The sequence below is a fragment of the Telopea speciosissima genome, chromosome 10, assembly GCF_018873765.1.
Source record: "Telopea speciosissima isolate NSW1024214 ecotype Mountain lineage chromosome 10, Tspe_v1, whole genome shotgun sequence".
In the NCBI taxonomy this organism is placed as follows: domain Eukaryota; kingdom Viridiplantae; phylum Streptophyta; class Magnoliopsida; order Proteales; family Proteaceae; genus Telopea; species Telopea speciosissima.
Window position 1 is genome coordinate 58890244 of NC_057925.1, and position 17759 is coordinate 58908002.

The window sequence follows — 17759 nt, forward strand, 5'->3', positions numbered from 1 at the left end:
AGATTCTCTTATATATTTGTGTTAATTCAGTTTCTTTCTTATGGAATGGGATTTAATCTTTGTTTCTGGTTTCTGTAGAACATCCAGAAATTCTCAACTCGACAACCCAGTTTGGAGAACAGAATGAAGTTGTTAAAAGAGGATCTTTGATTCTTCACTGAATGAAATCACTCTTAAGCTTCAAGAGGAGTCTTCTGTGACTATTGAGGTACAAGGAATTAAACACAACTTTATAGAATTTTTGAAACATGAAACTTCAAGAGGATCTTTGTTCTTCACTGATGCTAGGTGGAGGGGAACCAGAAGAAGAACCTGCCCAAGCAGGGGGATGAGTATCATTTTACAGAGGCAATAGAGAGAGACGAGCAAGCTCAAGTTGCTTTTGAATCTGCAGCTTATGTAGCAGCAGCTGCTGCAAGGGGGTTGCACTGTATTTAGTACAAACCTCAGGAGATGACACTGTAGTTTTTCCTATTTTTTATGTTTTAAAATTTTTAATATTTTCTAGCTAAACCAATGGTCAATCTCGGATTGATCCCAAAAATGTCTATATGTCTAATCCTGGCCATGGATGTATCTTGTGGCTCGAAGCTTTCGACCCAAAAGGGGGAGCTTGGCCTAAATTAGAGAACTAGTTCTTCACAAGCGTACTCGTACCAAAAAAACCAAAAAAAGTTCACAAGCGTAGGACCATTAATAGACACTAACATATCATCTAATTCATAGACAGTTATATATATATTATTGATCGTTCACAACCAATCATAGATTTTGTAGAGTTCACGCTCAGCACAAGATTTACCGTTACAAATATACAATTGTGACTCTCTCCTTCTCTTCTTCTTCACTTTCTTTTTCACTTTCATCTCAGATCTTTCAGATCTGTTTGAAAGTTGGCTGTGGCAGTGTGTCGTCACGCTTGGGCAGTGTTGCATTGATCTTTTCGACACGTAGTATAGGGCCCCCTCTATTGGCACGCATGTGCATGCGCCTAATTTTACCTAAGGTAGTGGTTGACCCATCTCCTATTTTGGATGACCCAGTCAATGACATGTGAGACCGCTTCAATTTCCATTCCTTGATTTTCGATATGGTATATCCATACCTTGCGTCTATCATGTCCTCTTTCTGATTTATGTATCTCGTTTTTCACTCATGAATGAATAACCCTCTGTCTAACCCCGCCTCCTCCCAAAAAAAAAAAAAAAAATCATAGGTAGGTTAAAAAAAGAGTGGGACGCTAAAGCAAAAAGCTTATAAGGGTGCGGGAAGAGGATGAAATTTTCTTATATCATGGTGATATAACAGCGTCTAACTCTTGGATTGGATTGGATTGGAGAAGGATAGCTTCCACCACTTATAATAGTAATGGAAATTTAATGATAGAATTCACTCTCCAAGAATACAATCATAGGGTCACATAAATGTGTGTGACGAAAAAAAATTTCTCCTTACATTTATTTTTTCAATTCCATCTTTTAGCTAGAATCAGCCCCCTTCTCCGTTTGGTGCCTTGAATGTTTTTAGAACTTCTGATTTGATCATTCTAATCATTACATAGATTGAGATGAGCAGATGAAGTCAAATTTGGGTAGCCTATCAAAATTCTCAATTGCATATATGGGAGAATGAAATGATTGAGACTATTAATTAAGGGAAACATTCTTGAAATTTGATAAATTGATAGGAGTGAGTTACTCTCCATCCATGGTGAAAAAAGAATTTTTTGATCCACTCTTTTATTAGAGTGGAAAAAGGTGTTTCAAATCACAAACAATAAGGGGTGAAAATTAATGATGACTTTAGAGTTCAATCATAATGTAGCATCACCATTATGGATGAAGAAAAACTTAATCAAATTGATAATTGAAATCTTAATATCTTGACTAACAGCTCGTCCAGATTAATTGAGATTAATTTTAGTTTAGAGCAAGGCAGTCTTAGCTTGTTTGTTAGAAATGATTTGTCAATTAACATGAATAAAGAAACACAAATAACCTCCCCAAGATGGGATTAATAAATCAATTAAAGGTCCAATGTATTGGCTCATTCCTATGATCGTATCTAAGAGAGAAAAGAGAAGGTCCAATGTTCATGTCAGGTGAAGTTAGAAACGACCTAAACAAATTCCAAGCCCACAAATCTATATTATTTGACCTGCTTTTTTTTCCATGGTTGGTTAACCTGCTGTCTATGGAACTTGAAGTTTTTGCTAAGTTTCATGCTCTGCATTGCCTTGCCTTTTTCTTCTTAACTTTTAATTTTTTTTGGAGAGTTTTTTTTCATGCTATCAATATGTAGGAGGAATTTGTATATCATACCAATGGTTATCTTGAAAAAAGATATCTACATGAGATCCACATATTCAGAACAAGTAAAAAACAATAATAAAAACAAATGAAAAGAAAAACACTGCACTGCCCAGTCATGTAGCCCTTGTACTAGTGTGGAGGCCTTAAAGAGGACATGCAAAAGCATGAACTAGGGGATTTTTAATTTTGAAGTGGGGCAAGACGGTTATTCCATGGGATTATGTTTGGGTGCAAGCTACATGCGATCAGATAATACTCTTTTTTCTTAAAAAAATAGTGTGAGAGGGAAAGTGCATTCTAGCGTTATGGAGAAAATTTTCCATTCTTTTTTTTATTTCTACTTACCATGAAGTTTTTTTCCTACGTTTGTTATCACTTATCACTGCTTATCATGCTTCAAACATTATAACTTCTATGGAAAGCAAAATCTTTGCAGAATTTCAACACGTTCCATCTTTCGTGTGAGTGTACGAATCTACATGAAATAAAGACAACAAATTCCTTGCTTCAGTTTATTTTTGTGTTGTGTGTGTACAATTCTACATGAAATGTGTGCATTCGTGTGTGCGTGCGTGTGTGTGTGTGTGTGCGCACGTGCGTGTGTGAAAAGATTAAGCTGGAGGGAAAATTAATGTACACTTAATGACGTTATACGTACATTAATTGTTCTTCTAATAATAACATTAAATTTTCATAATTTTTTCTTTGAAACATTAAAATGAGAAGAAGCCAACACCCCGGAAGGTTCCACGATCGCTTTCTAGTTTCTTTAAAATTTATTAAGAAAATGAAAAGCTATTAATGAACAATATTTCTACTTTCTTCAAAATTTATTGGTCATTGGTTAGAAAAAAAAAATGAACAGCTATTAATGAACATTAATGCAATTAATAGTGATGGTCAAATATCCCTTCCATTTCTATATTCTCTCAATTCTGATCACAATATTAAAGCTTAATATCATAATTATTAAAAAAAAAAAAAAAGGAAAAAGAACACTATCTGATCGCGCTAGACATGCACCCCTGCGCCCTGACACAGGAGTATGTGAAATGACCGCCGCACCTCTGGTCATTTCTGTGGTTTGGGGGGTTAGGCAGTCATTTTGTGTGCCCTTATTTCAGAATGCAGGGGAGGTGTGTGTTACCCGATTGAGTGGCATTCTCTTTCCTTAAAAAAAACTACTACATGGTGGCTGGTAAGTGAGAACTTGGCTCCCATCTATCTATCTCGTCGAATTTCAAATCTTTTTTTTTAAAATAAAAACTTAAATAACGATTGAGTTTTCCTTAAGCCACGGTGAAGGAGGAATTCACCAATATCGATGACTTTAAACAAACTAAGACACCAGAAAAGGAATAATGAAAAGGTATTTCAGACCTTCAACCTATGGGGAATAGTAATAATGACTCTATGATTTTTTTTTTTATTGGGGTGAACCCTTCTCTACGGATGAACGGAAACTTTTCCTATTAGATATAGAAGATCACCTAAGCTTACAAGGGAAAAAATTGTTTTCATGGTCCTATTCCAATAAACTAAACAAAATAGTTCATAAATTTTCGACCTCATATGTAATTGCTTTTCATGGATTGTCAATGTGCTTAATTTTTTGGATTCAAGTTAAATCAAATATCTTCAATTTATGTCCCTACATTTTTTTATGCTTCAATTATTTTTTTGTATGTCAATGCATTTTTTCGCAATACCTATATTTTCATTAATTTTTTTGCTATTTTGACCTAATCCTTTTGGGCTGATACTTGACATGTAGCAAGGATCTTTAGTTCTACTCATCCATTTAATCACGTGATAGATATTTGGATAATTTTGAAAAGTTTATCAGAACAACCAATTTATTTTTTAAAAAAAATTACCATATTACAAACATGCTAAATTATATATATTTATACTCATTCCTTCTAGTGACACTTTTTTAAATTTCATTTTATTTAAGTTTGAGATACTTTTATTATTTATTTCATGGGGAAGGGTTCTCTGAACCACCAACGTAGCCTATGCCCTCTCACACCAAAATATTTATTTATTTTTTTTTTAAGGAAAAAAATTAATAAAAACTTCATGTGAGGAGGTGTAGAATACGCTGATGGTTAAGAGATGCGTTTCCCTTATTTCAGATTGAAATTTTTGGCATTGAGATGACTGTAGAGTCCTTATGACATAGACTCTTCACCAAGCAAAATATTGCTTTAGAAGGTCCATTTGTTTGATAAATTTAACTTTCTAACCCCTTTACCAAAAAAAAAAAAAAAATTTCTAACCCCACCTTCAACCCCGATGAAATGAACCTCATACCAAACACATGGTGGAAAAGTAGGTCTACCATCCCACCAAATGGGCGATCAAACCGTTTTACTATTCAAAGCAAGTAGATAATCTCAACCATTAAAATGAGGAAAAAGACACTAGACCAGGTCATATGTTTTATATTTTAATCAATTATTGGTCTACCATGTATTTGAATTATATATTAACTCTATTTATTTCATAACATCGCTTACATTCTCAATGCCCTTAAAAGAAAAATGAATTATTATCCCCTTAACATATTATATAGCATAGAGGGGAGGAAATTTTAAAATCACATCAAGTGGACGATCAAACATTAAATGAGGGAAATGGATATTATTTATTGATTACATGTTAAATTTGGCATCTTAATTCAATCGTATGGTTCATCATGTATTTATAAATCATCAAAAACCATTTGTATTTTAACATGTGCCAAATTTGCATGGAGCAAAGTTTAGAATATAGTGAGACAGGGAATAGGGAGTCAGGGACAGACAAACCGCACTAGACTTTATGTAAAATGTGGTTCCCAACCATCCCATATTCTTCCTAGTCTCACAAACCCATCAAGCGAACAACTAAGAGGCAATACAGTGTTCATGTGGTAAATAAGTTGTGCCCATGTTAGAGGGTACCACATAGTTTGAATGTCCACTCACCCATAGGTTGTGGAAAATGTTTTCCATCAGTATGTTGGTCAAAAAAAGTAACCCTTCCATGCTAAAGATGTAACCCAAGTAAAATTGGAATGGATATAGCATTTTTGTACCTTATTTGCATAGCTGTTGGCGGAAATTAATTTGATATCTGAAGAATATTTTATTTTAGTATTTAAAATCTAGTTTGAAAAAAAAAAATTCAAAAAAATAGATTATAATTGAAAATCTACTATATTTGATAAGTTAGTAATAAGGAATTATTGATAAAAAAAAAAATAACATAAATCATATATAGTGATTATTTTGGAAAATATAAATCAAAGTGGAGGTATGTAAAATATTGTAAATAGAAATTCTTAGATAATTATCAATAATTTTAAATTATAATTGAAGCTTATGTTTTGTATATAGTGTCCAATTATTTAGACAAATATCTGAATAAATGAACTTTTAACAATCCATATACATTTCTACTTTGGTGAGAAGCTATCTTCATTATTGAAACCTCTTTACTTTTGAAAGACAAGTAAAAATTTTCCATATTTGCAATCATTTTGTCGTGAGTTTGTTGTATGAAAAATCCAAACCTAACTTGGCCTCAAGGTTGGGCCAGATGACCTTGATTGCCTAACTATGGGGAGGGGGAAGGCAAGGGCTAGAGGGAGGGGGGAGAAGAAAGAACATAAGGAAGAAGAAGACAGGCTGAGCTCATCTGAAGACCTCAACCTTGGCCTGACCCGGCGTTGGCTAAGACCCAGAAATTCCCCAACCATTTACCCTCAGGCCAGTGTATATCACCCCAAGCTGTTCGGGCTTAGGACGGGCTCAGGTCAACATGGCCAAACCTGCACCCCTGCTAACTACCCAAAAATTTTGAAACCCTTCTTGTCCACGAAATTAACTATTCCTTAAGAGTACTGAAATTACTCAATACATTCTAACTAAACACTCAAGTTGGACTCAATTCGGACTAGCTCATTTTGAGGCCATGAATGCTCTTAAATCTTCCCCCCCCCCCCCCCCCCTTCCCCTTTTTTTATAGGCTAATCAATCTACTGTGATTCCAGGCTTTTAAACCGTTGTTGAGGATATTCTACTATGATTCCAGGTTTTTAAAACTTTGCTCGACTGCTCTGGCCCTCTGGGGAATTCAATCCCAGTTAGCTTTTCCAGTTTTTAAAGGTATGTTCTCTGTTCATTCTTCATCCCACAGTGTAGATTTTAATAGTGCTCCCAGTAACTGAGACACAGAGCCATAGATTTACAGGTTTCCCATTTCCCCAGTAATGGTGTCGTTTGGAATCCTAAGATGAGGTGGACTTCTGATTTATAAAGCTTTACAGAAATAAGGCTAAATCAAATCTGTTCTCCTCACCTATGATCACAATGATTTGAAAAGCCATTGGGAACTCTGGGAGGCAGCCTAAATTACTCCAATCCTTTGAGAAATCAAACAGGACCATACGAATCAGATCCTCTACTCAGTTTTACTCTAATTCTATTTCTATTAAAACTGCAACCAGAGTATGAAAAATACGAAAAAGGATTCATCTTGCGAAGCCAAAGCCAAACATTTTAAATCCAAATAATAATAAATAGAAATAACAGATGAATTTAAGATCAGAAACAATCCATGGAAGTGTATGTATGAATCGGCTACAATATAGTGATATACATGGAAAATAAATAAAGAATCAATAAATAAATCTCCCCAAAAACAAAGTGGGGGGAAAATAAATTATTCTCTGCTGTTACCGGAGATCTACTCCATCGAAAAAACCAAGAAACGAAACACGATCACAGCAGCCAAAAGGGAACGCAGCATATCATAATCTAATGCTTGAAAAGAGCGAAGAAAGACAAGAGGAGAGAAGAGGTGAGAATGGCAGCGGAAATTGGCAACTCTACTCCAGCTCCTGTCACAGCCGAAGGCGACGGCGCCGGAGCTTCCTGGGCCGAAACCATAGCAACCGCAGACAAGATGGAGAAGATGCAGAACAGAACGGTAGTCATGGAGAAAGATCTGATCTGTGCCATTGCTGAGTTGCAGTCGAAGAAAGCGTTTGCTCGGTCGAGATAGAGAGAGAGAAGCTTCAGTTGCTGAGATCTGCAGAAAGTGGTAGAAGCAATACTCTGTCTCTGTAAATGTGAGAGTGAGAGAGAGTGCGAGATATGAAGAGAAGGGTCTGGGTGTTTGGGTATTTATAAGGAGGAGCCGAAGTAGATGGGACTCTATGGGGCCCACATTTTTTTGAACCGTTTGGATGGATGGCGTAACATGCCCGAAAGGCCTAACTCGCGGATTCTTCACGAAGGTGGACACGGTTTGAGTGGGTGATTAATAAGGTGTAGCTCAGTCGTGTGACAGTTCCGTGTTTCTTCGTCATCGGATACCTTAAGATTGGTCTGACAGTGAGACACGTGGAAAATAAGAATTGTTAGCCAACCGTCTGATCAATGACACGTTAGTGGGTTTGGCTAAAGAGCGTTGCTTTAAGCCCTTTGACGGTCAAAAGAAGTAACGTTTGATTGGTCGTGGGTCGTGGGGTTGTGGGTGACAAGCAATCCGCGTCCCATACGGCATATGCGTGAGCCCATTCCTGCGGTAATTGCGGAATAGTTCAAAGATTAGCGAAGAAAGCACGAAAGGGTAAAGAGAAAGATGGATAGATAGATTTGGTCTCCTCCTCGGCTCTTTCCCGTCTCTGATTTAATCCACGATATTTTTGTCAAAAAATATAAAAAAAACCCATCCGTCTTGATGCTCGAACGTGTGTTCTCATTGGCCTATACTATGTGGTGCTGATAGTGCTGAGGCTACACAATCAAGCAATGATCTCTTGTTCTTCAATTATATAGAAAAATATATTTGTATCATGTGGGCTCATTTATATTGATGAAGTATCGATTCTGGTATACAATTGCTACCAATATGAATTGGCCGATACAACTGATCTAATATTAAATGATTCGATCGATCTGATACTTATTCTGAAAATTGTATCCCTCTTCCCCTTCAATGAAGGTTATAATTTTCAAAATTGAGATTTTGGTCGGATCCAATTGATTTCAATTCAATTGGAAATGATCGGGAATTGGTTGAAACCGTTTTGAACCATAGAAACGAAATATAAATCTGGTGTTCTAGATTGATCAGAATTGGTCGATTCCAAGCCAAATTAGCTGATTCGATCTATCTTGAGGGAACTTTTTTGGATATTAACTTATTAATTGTGATCATCCACCTCAATTGTAATTGATTTTATTCTAGTAAACTATTGGAGAATTACTTAATGTATTGTTTTTGAATCCTAATAAATAAAATTTGAGAGGTTATACTTAGTTGATAACCTAACTTCCATGATTTAATTAGGAGATTAATGTAGTTTTAAAACTAGGGTTCAAGGAGAAAATGAGGGGCCAAAGGATTCAGACCCCGTTCAATATACCAATTTTCTCCTCCCAGAACCATTTTTTTACTAGGGTTTAAAATTCAGAATCGGATCGATGGATGATTTCAATTCCTGCTGATGTGCATCGGTCTATCTAAGAAGGCTTTTAGGGTTGAAGCCAATTCCGATAGCCAGAATCAGAATCAATTAAGGCTGATCCTCAAAGTCAGAATCGAAATCGACCGGGACTGATCTTGACATTATCGATTGAAACCAATCCTGTTAGCAGAATCAGAATCATTTTCAGGTCTTTCCTTATCAATTTGTCCCTATTCAATTATCCAACACATTATAAAAGTTGAGTTGGGGTGGGGTGTGGTCCCTTGTTCAACTCTTCCCCCATTGGATGCTTGACATCCTATTATTCCCCCTTGTCCCCCATCCCTGTGGGAACCATGGTTCAGGGAATTGATATAGGATCGGTCCATTGGTATCAATAATCTCTATCAATACTGATCTGGATTGGTTTGAATTGGTTTGGAACCGGACTGTGAGGTTTGCAAATATAAATTTTTGGGATTGGACCCCATAATGATTCGGATTGGCCTAGTATGGGTTAGGATAGGTCTGTATTGGCTCGTATTTGCCCGGCTCAATCCATATCGGCCTACAGTTTTGTTTTTTGTTTTTTTATCAATGTTTGATCTAGAGACCGATACCAATCCCCGGCCTAGGATCAGCTAGCAATCAATGCCGATATTGATCCGATTCCAGAACCATTTCAGATAGCCCCTACAATTATTGGTTTTTTCCCCCTGATAGATACACAATTATTAGCTTTCAATCATTTGATTGATAGTATTCAGTCGGTGCCCATATCTCTTCATTATATATATTCTCACAAAAGCATAATACATTAATTTTTATCGTGGGCAACAATAATCAAGTTTGTCTGATCCTACATACCATATATATATATATAATATATTTAAGTACATTTAATTGAAAATAAGTGATGTAGTAGGAAATGTTTATGTAGGGATTCTCTTATTTTTCAATGCTTTGATTCATTACTTGGAAAACTTCATTTACACTCAACCTTAACATGGGATGTTAAAAAAAATAAAAAAAAATAAAAAACGCCCTTAATGATGAACGAAATGATGCGCCCATTCCGCCCCATGTGGCTAGGTGTAAGCGTGCAGCTTGCACCCCTGTGCACTCCCGAACAAGAACATCACCCCTTTTTTTTTCAAGGGCTTATAATTATAAGTTATAAGAGGCTATACATGATCCATTGAGAGGTGACTAAAGACCCACTAATGGGTTAGCGGAAGCCCAGAAGGGACCTTGAGATCTTTCAGTCCAAATTCTTGGATTCATCTCACTAACCAAGGGTTTTAAATAACACAATTAGGATTTTGATCGAATGATAATCGATCTGGATCGACTAAGAATTGATCATAATCGGTCAAAAATATGTACTAATCCAAGAAATCCAATATGAATCGATCGATACAGATTGATCAAAATCAGGATTGATCTCAACCTTGGAAATTTTCCAATCCAAACGAACCAGCTGATCTGATTCCGATCTTCTAAACCCTAAACAAACCATGTGACAGTCTGAAAGATATCTAGGTGCCAGTGAAGGAGATTCTTTCCCACAAGTCCATTATGTTTGTGGGCCCATCTTTTGTCTCTTCCTTTCGATGCTGTCTTAGTAAATCAGCTTTTGCCAAGTCATGTCATGTGAGCACAAAAGCTTGCTTTATCAAATCTCACACAATGAATGCCCCCAACGGCTAGCTGCTAGCCTGCTAGTGCGATAATTCGACAGACAGCCTAAACATTAAGATGCCTGGTCAGCTAAATTACTCCGATCGGGATTTTGGTAGTGACCCGAGTGGATAAAAAAGAGTGTGTATGTAAAAATTTTAAAATAAAATAAAGAAAAAGAAATTAACCTGTTTGGTTGCATCTACGCCAACACTCCCATATATTTATCTCTCTCCTCTGTATTAGGGGGTTGAGCTATCTTTTCAAGTGGGGACAGGAGAGAGATATCTTACATAGAATTTTTTTTCTCCAATATTTTTATGTGTTTGATGTGTGCAATTTGGATTATGATGCTAAATTGCACAAGCTCAACCAAGAATAAATTAAATAATTTGATTATACATGATCAATCTACTCTGAAAAATTTTAGTACATCGGTTAAATACCTGACAAGTGACTAATATAATCAGTCATAACAAATTTTATTAAAATTTATTAAACAAAATAATCTGTAAAAAAAACATAAAAAAATTTTTTAAATGTTTTTTTTCGTGATGGAACGGAAATAATTTGGAACATGATGATTTGGTCCAAAACGTTTGGACTCCTCACAAAACTTTAACAGCACAAATATGAAATTTGAAATTTGTTGCCAAGATTTGCAATATAATCCACCTAATATTTGCGATGTGGTTATCCAATGGACCACCCTCAAATTAGGTGCATGAGTAGAGGTAGACTCATCATTTTCTATCTATCTATCTATGACATTATGGGGTGATGTTCTCTATGCCGCAGCGTAGCCTGTGCCCAGACATATGGGCCTGCCATTTAAGGAGACAGGATGATCATTTCGCTCACCCCCATGTGTCTTGACATAGCTTACGCCACCGGCACAGAAAACACTCCCAACATTTTAGCTCAATCTGAATTGTGATGGTTCTCTTTTTATTCAACAACTGTTAGCGGATGGGCATCTACTATGCTCTTTAATTCCAAATTTCAATTTGCTAGTTTGAGTAATGGATGTACAAGGCACAGGTTGGCACCAAAAGCAAGAAGGGTATTTCAAGGCCTGCAACGAGCAATGGAGAAAGGAAAGACTCTGACCTTCGTGGCTGATTGACGCAAGACTGTCAAGCTGGATGGCCATTAGAACTATTTAGATTCTTGATGAATATAGTTTCTCATAATGTCAATGCTAGTTGCTTGTATTATTTGCAAGGATGATTATATGGTCTCTATAATAAGTTAGGTATTAGAATCCAAGTAGATAGGTTATCTATAACTTTTGAAGATGATGTATTTATTTTTTTATATTTAGTTAATTTTATTTCTTGTTCTCCTAAAAAAATAGGGGAAGGATAGGCACACACCGCTTCTATACAATAAACTAGTGTGTTGGCACCAATGGAAGTGTAGGATGAGATATCATTCACGAGAGGCAAATGGGTCATTACAAAAAAGGGAAGAGAGACACAATGGGTGCTAGCTTATGGTACACTAGCAATGTGCTCACCCTTTTCCACCACAAAAAATATATGCTATCATATATATTAGATGAATTGGCCAAAAAGTGATTCAATTTTGATATTACGCCTGATACCGGTCCGATACGATCCAACTCTAGCCAATCCATATCAATATCTAAATCATCCAAGACTGATACAACAGATAGCACTGATACCTATAACTTTGGTTGCATATAGTCTTAGGATAGTATGCATCAAGGATTTTAAACTCAAAATTAGGAGACAAAACGGTCCTATCGATTGGATCGGTTTCCAAAAACCCTAGAGTTGGCCCATCCGATATCAAAACCCAACAATCTTGTCCCAAAATCCCAAAAATTGAACGAGTTGAAATGTCCATTATCGGGATCTATTTCTGAAACAGTGTGAACAAAATTGCAGAAGAAACCTCAAAAATAGGAAGAAAGAAGAAAATACTACTTGAAATTTGAGACACGGGTCAAAGACTTCAAAAATCAATTAAACCTGGATCTTATTCAAAATGGATCCGGATCCTCTACTTTCAAAGTTGGTACTTCCATCCTATTTCCTTGAGTAGAAACAAACAATCGATCAACAGAAAAGTAAGCCCCATCCATAAAATAAATAAATAAAAAAAATGATGTGATGAGAGTATAAACGATTTAGTGGTTCAATAGAGAGAGAAGAGCAGGGACAAGCAGAGAAGGGCAGAGGAGATGGGAGATACGAAGCCATCTCCTTTCTCCATGGAAGCTGGAGCAGGCGCTGGTGCCATTTCTACATCTTCCACCCCCGACACCATCGACGCCGCGGCCATAGCCAACACCACAACGACGCAGAACAGAATTTTAGCCACAAAACTGTTGCTTCCTGCCATTGCTGCTTAAGAAAGATAGAGCCGAAACTATTATATCAGTACATGAGTGCGCGTGTGTGTGTATATATAGTGGGAGACTGGGAGTCTGGGTCCCACAATAAGCTTTGAACAGTTCGCTTACAAGAAAGAAAATAGAAAGTATCACATGGGCCGAACTGGATTCGGCTGTGGGCCACTCAGAATTTGGGCCCACCTCCCCCCAACACCCCCATCCCCCATAAGGTAATAAAAAGAAAATAATTTCAACAAAATATTTGTTTAAAGGCATCCGAGCTGGAGTTGGCTGTGGCCTATTCAGAGTTTTTCCCCACCTCTATTCTTTGCCATATGGCTGCTTAGCTGGTTACTAATCAACTCTGATGTGTCTTTTAGAAATTTGTTAAGAAGGAAAAATGTTTTTATTTCTTTTTATTTTTTTTTTGGCACTCTCTCTTCTCTTCATCTTTTTTTATATACGAATGGACCCAGGTCCATTTTTTAACGGGCCAAATCCTCTCCAGAGTGCATCCAACGGCTTGGAACACGGACCTCAAGTTCCTCCAGCTGTCAGATGCACACTAGAGTGTCTCTGTCTTCAACGATCGGAGAAGATGAAGGGGAGCTCCAAGCCTCCAACAAGTTCAAACAATCGGAGAAGATGATATGGGGCACCGTTGAACTAAGGTTGAGGGAGTTCGATAGCGAAAGGGAAAGGGGGAAAGGGTGATTTGAGAATTTTACATTTTGAAAGATTCTTTTTTTTTATTATTTAACTTAAGGGTATTTTGGTAATTTGATTCTACAAAGGGTAAAATTATATTTTACCTTTTTAACGTTAGCATTTAACGCTTAAAATTAACGGTGTGGATTTAAATGGCTTTAGATTGAAAAGTAGGAGTGGTATGTTGAATTTTCGGAGAGTGCGTGTGGACTTGTCGTGCAACCTTAGGGGGTATGAAGAATATTGGATACATTTTAGGAGGTACGTGTATTTTACCCATAAAAGAATGAATGAACGGACTACCAACTCACCCTCTATTTATAGAAGTAAATTAATATTTCAAGATGTCTATACAAAAAGGTATGTCAAGTATAACATATGGTCAGGATTTAATCTCAAATTTTAAATCTAGGCTTCGGGGCTTTCCCATGTATGGATGTTTCTCTCTGAGGAGAGAGAGAGCCCACAAGACAAGAGTGGTCCTTTTCAAAAGGAAAGACATGACTCGTGAGGGTTTCATAAAACCATGGTTTGATTATAGGTTATCAAACTTAGGCCACCTCGGCTCTATGGGAGATTGGGAGTCCAATCCAATTAAGCCCTTTAACCCCAAAAAATTGAAAAGAAAAAAACATAAAAAAAATCCTAATAAGCTATTCTCTATGTTCATTCATCCCACCAGCTTTTAAAGTGAACTTCTGAGCATATTGATATGGGGGTCATCCAAAATTATTACTGTAACCCTCAAGCGGGTTTTGATATTTGAGAGAATATAAACAAGGCCACTCGAATCAGATCCGTCGATCCAAACATCTCCTGCCTCCACTACTCCGTTCTAATAAAAGTTCAAACAGATTATTTAGGATACGAAAACGTACTCATCTTGCGAAACCCAAGCTTAACATTTTAGATCGATATAATGGTGTAATAAATAGAATTAACTGATGAATTGCATACAACCGAGTGATATACATGATAAATAAATAAAGGAAAATTTACACATACTACCCTTGAGGTTTGACGAAAGGATATTTTCACCCCCCAGTTTTGAAAAATTCTACGTACCCCCTCTGAGGTTTGTAAACGGTAACAAATAAGCCCATTCTGTCAGTTCATGATTAACACTATTAAAAATTAGACTTGAATTGACGGAATGACCCTTCTAAGAAGAACACCCCTCCCCCCCCCAAAAAAAAAAAAAAAAAAAAAAAAAAACCTACAACTCATCTTCCCCAAAATCAATTAGGGAAGATGAGTTGCAACCATCCCAGCGCCCCATTGATTTGTTAAAACGTTTGCCATTCAATCACTCCTCTTCAACCTCTTTGCCTGAACCGAATCATCACCATCTTCACCATCACTTTTGCTTCACCCTCAAACCCTAACCCTAAACTCTGATTTGTTCACCATCACTCCCTGGCTTTCCTTTGATGCCCGAGGTGGAGTTCAAAATCAAGTCTTGGAGGTTCCTCAGCTTACCGATACTTGCAGGAATGCTACCCACGAGACTATTGGAGCTGAGGTCGAGGACTGTGAGTGAAGGGAAGTCTTCAATGTCAGCAGGGATAGTTTCGGTGAGGTTGGCATCGGAGATAATGAGCTGTTCCAGGAAAGCGAAGGAGGAGAGATTGGAAGGGACAGGGAGGGCAAGCTGGATGGATTTGATAGTAATTTGGGTGACGAAGCCATGAGCAGAGCAAGAGATGTAAGTCCACTTACAAGGGTTTGGGTCTTGGGGGTTCCAGTCGTGGAATGCAGAGGATACAGTAGAATCATGTATCCATGAGAGCAGTGCGAGTGCTTCATGGTTGCCGGCGGTAACGGCTTCTGATGATCCGACATGAAATGCTAATGCAATTGAGACAACGACAACAATGGCAACGACGAAGGTGGGGGTTCTGTGAATATTGTTGTGGATGTAACAGGGTGGTGATGGTGGTGGTTGTTTTTGCTGCCGTAGTTGCCTCGAGCTGGGCATCGACATTGTTGCCTCAAATCCCAAGTCTCACTTCTCGCGCTTGCATCGGGTCTCCTGCCCACACCACCCGTTTTCTCCCTTTCCTTGAACTCCTCTGCTCTTCTCTTTCTCTTTCTCTTCTACTTAGTTAGTAAGCAAAAATACAAACGCATACATACAGAGGAAGGAGGAACAGGGGAGGGAAGAAAGAAACAATAAAGAAACAGAAGACAAATAAAATAAAAGAGGTTTAGCAGGTTGCAACTCATCTTCCCCAATCGATTTTGGGGAAGATGAGTTGCAGGTTTTGTTTTTATTTTTTGGGTTTTTCTTGAAAGGGCAATTCTATTGGTTCAAATCTAATTTTTAACAGTGTTAGTCATGAACTGATGGAATGGGCTTATTTGTTACTGTTTGCAAACCTCAGGGGAGTACGCAAAATTTTCCAAAACTAGGGGGTGAAAATATCCTTCCGTCAAACCTCAGGGGTGGTATGTGTAAATTTCCCATAAATAAATCTCCCCAAAAAAAAGTGCGGGAAAAATTAGTTATTCTCTAATGCTTCCGGAGATCTACTCCATCAAAAAAACAAAGAAACGGAACAAGATCGCAGAAACCAAAAGGGAACGCAGCATATCATGATCTAATGCTTGAAGAGAGTGAAGAAAGACAAGACGAGAGACGAGCTGAGAATAGCAGAGTATATTGGCAATGCAAACACAGCTCTTGCCTCACTCGAAGGCAACGCCGCCGAAGACTCGTCAACAGAAACAATCGCAGCAACAAAGAAGAAGGCGAAGATGCAGAAAAGCACGGTAGCCATGGAGGAAGTACTGATGATCTGTGCAATTGCTAAGTTGCAGTCGAAGGAAGTTTTGCTCTCAAGCGCATTTCTACTCCAATGAGTCTTCCTACATCATCCGACTTTGCCACAGATGTTTTGTTTTCAACTCCCACTTTGTATCGAAGGCTGGTAGGATCACTTCAGGACCTCACTATGACCAGACCAGACTTGTCGTTTGTTGTGAATACCGTTTGTCAACATATGCATTGTCCTACTCTCTCTCACTTCAGGATGGTGAAACATATACTTCGCTATGTCAGTGGTACTCTGAATCATGGAATGCGTATCTTGTGGGATAGTTCCCTTGATTTGTCTGCCTATTCAGATTCGGATTGGGCTGGCTGCCCTCTCACTTGCAGCTCCACAACTGGGTTTTGTACTTTCTTAGACTCTATTTATATTTTCTGGAGAGCTATGAAGCAACCAACAGTTGACCGTTCAAGTACTGAGGCCGAGTATAGGGCCATAGCTTGCACAACTGCTGAATTGACTTGGCTATCTTTTGTTCTTCGAGATATTGGTGTTTCTTAGTCCAAGCCTACAACCATGTACTGTGATAATATCAGTGCCTTGCATTTAACGGTGAATCCTATTTTACATGCTCGGACTAAACATATAGAGATCAATTACCATTTTGTTAGAGAGAAGGTGGCTCTTAGATCACTAATCACTCTGTTTATTCCATCCTCACAGCAGTTAGCAGTTAGTTAGTGTGTTCATTTTTCTGATTCTGACATCATAGTCCACGTGGTCCTCTCATGTCCACGTGTAAGTACAATATGTAACTTAAGCTATTTGCTGTTTCTATATAAATGAAAGCAGTTTGTCTTCTCATGCTCTGTGTGAGAAACATTCCCAAAATCTCTGTATCTTCTCATTCCTTGATAAAAAGCACGGTGGCCATGGAGGAAGTACTGATGATCTGTGTCATTGCTAAGTTGCAGTCGCAGGAAGTTTTGCTCGGTCGACAGAAAGAGAATGCAGATTCAGTTGCTGAGATCTTACGAAAATTGTGAAAGGAAGTTTTCTGTGTATATCAGTGTTAATTAGTGAGAGAGAAAATGGAGATCGGAACTCTGTCGGTTTTCCTGTCTTTATAACGGCGCGTGGATTCCACTCTTTTGTCCGGTAAGCACTTGACTCACTCTCCCGGATTCTTCTTGAAGGTAGACCAACGCACGGGTTTTAGCGTGTGACTAATTAATAAGGTGTGGCTCAGTCATGAGAGTTTCGTATTCTTTCGTGATTGGGAGACTGCAGGATTGTCAGTCAAATTAACAAGTGGGTGCATTGGTTGTTGTCCTACCGTTTGATCTTTTAAACGTTAGTCGGTTCGAATAGATTTTTGGTCTCCTCTAGTCTATTTTTATTGGTATCAGTATCGGTATCTCGGCTGTGATCGATGTATATCAGTATTGGTATCATGCCGACAA

The 17759-nt window shown here is 37.7% G+C and overlaps 1 long non-coding RNA gene across 1 annotated transcript; it reads right to left on the reverse strand.

Annotated features, from left to right (window-relative positions):
- Positions 1 to 6874: 6874 nt before the first annotated feature.
- Positions 6875 to 17353, reverse strand: LOC122641533. The gene is made up of 2 exons (XR_006329924.1): positions 17296 to 17353; positions 6875 to 7375 (listed from the first exon to the last, which is right to left on the reverse strand). It is a non-coding gene; the product is annotated as an uncharacterized LOC122641533 (long non-coding RNA).
- Between the last annotated feature and the right edge of the window lie 406 nt (positions 17354 to 17759).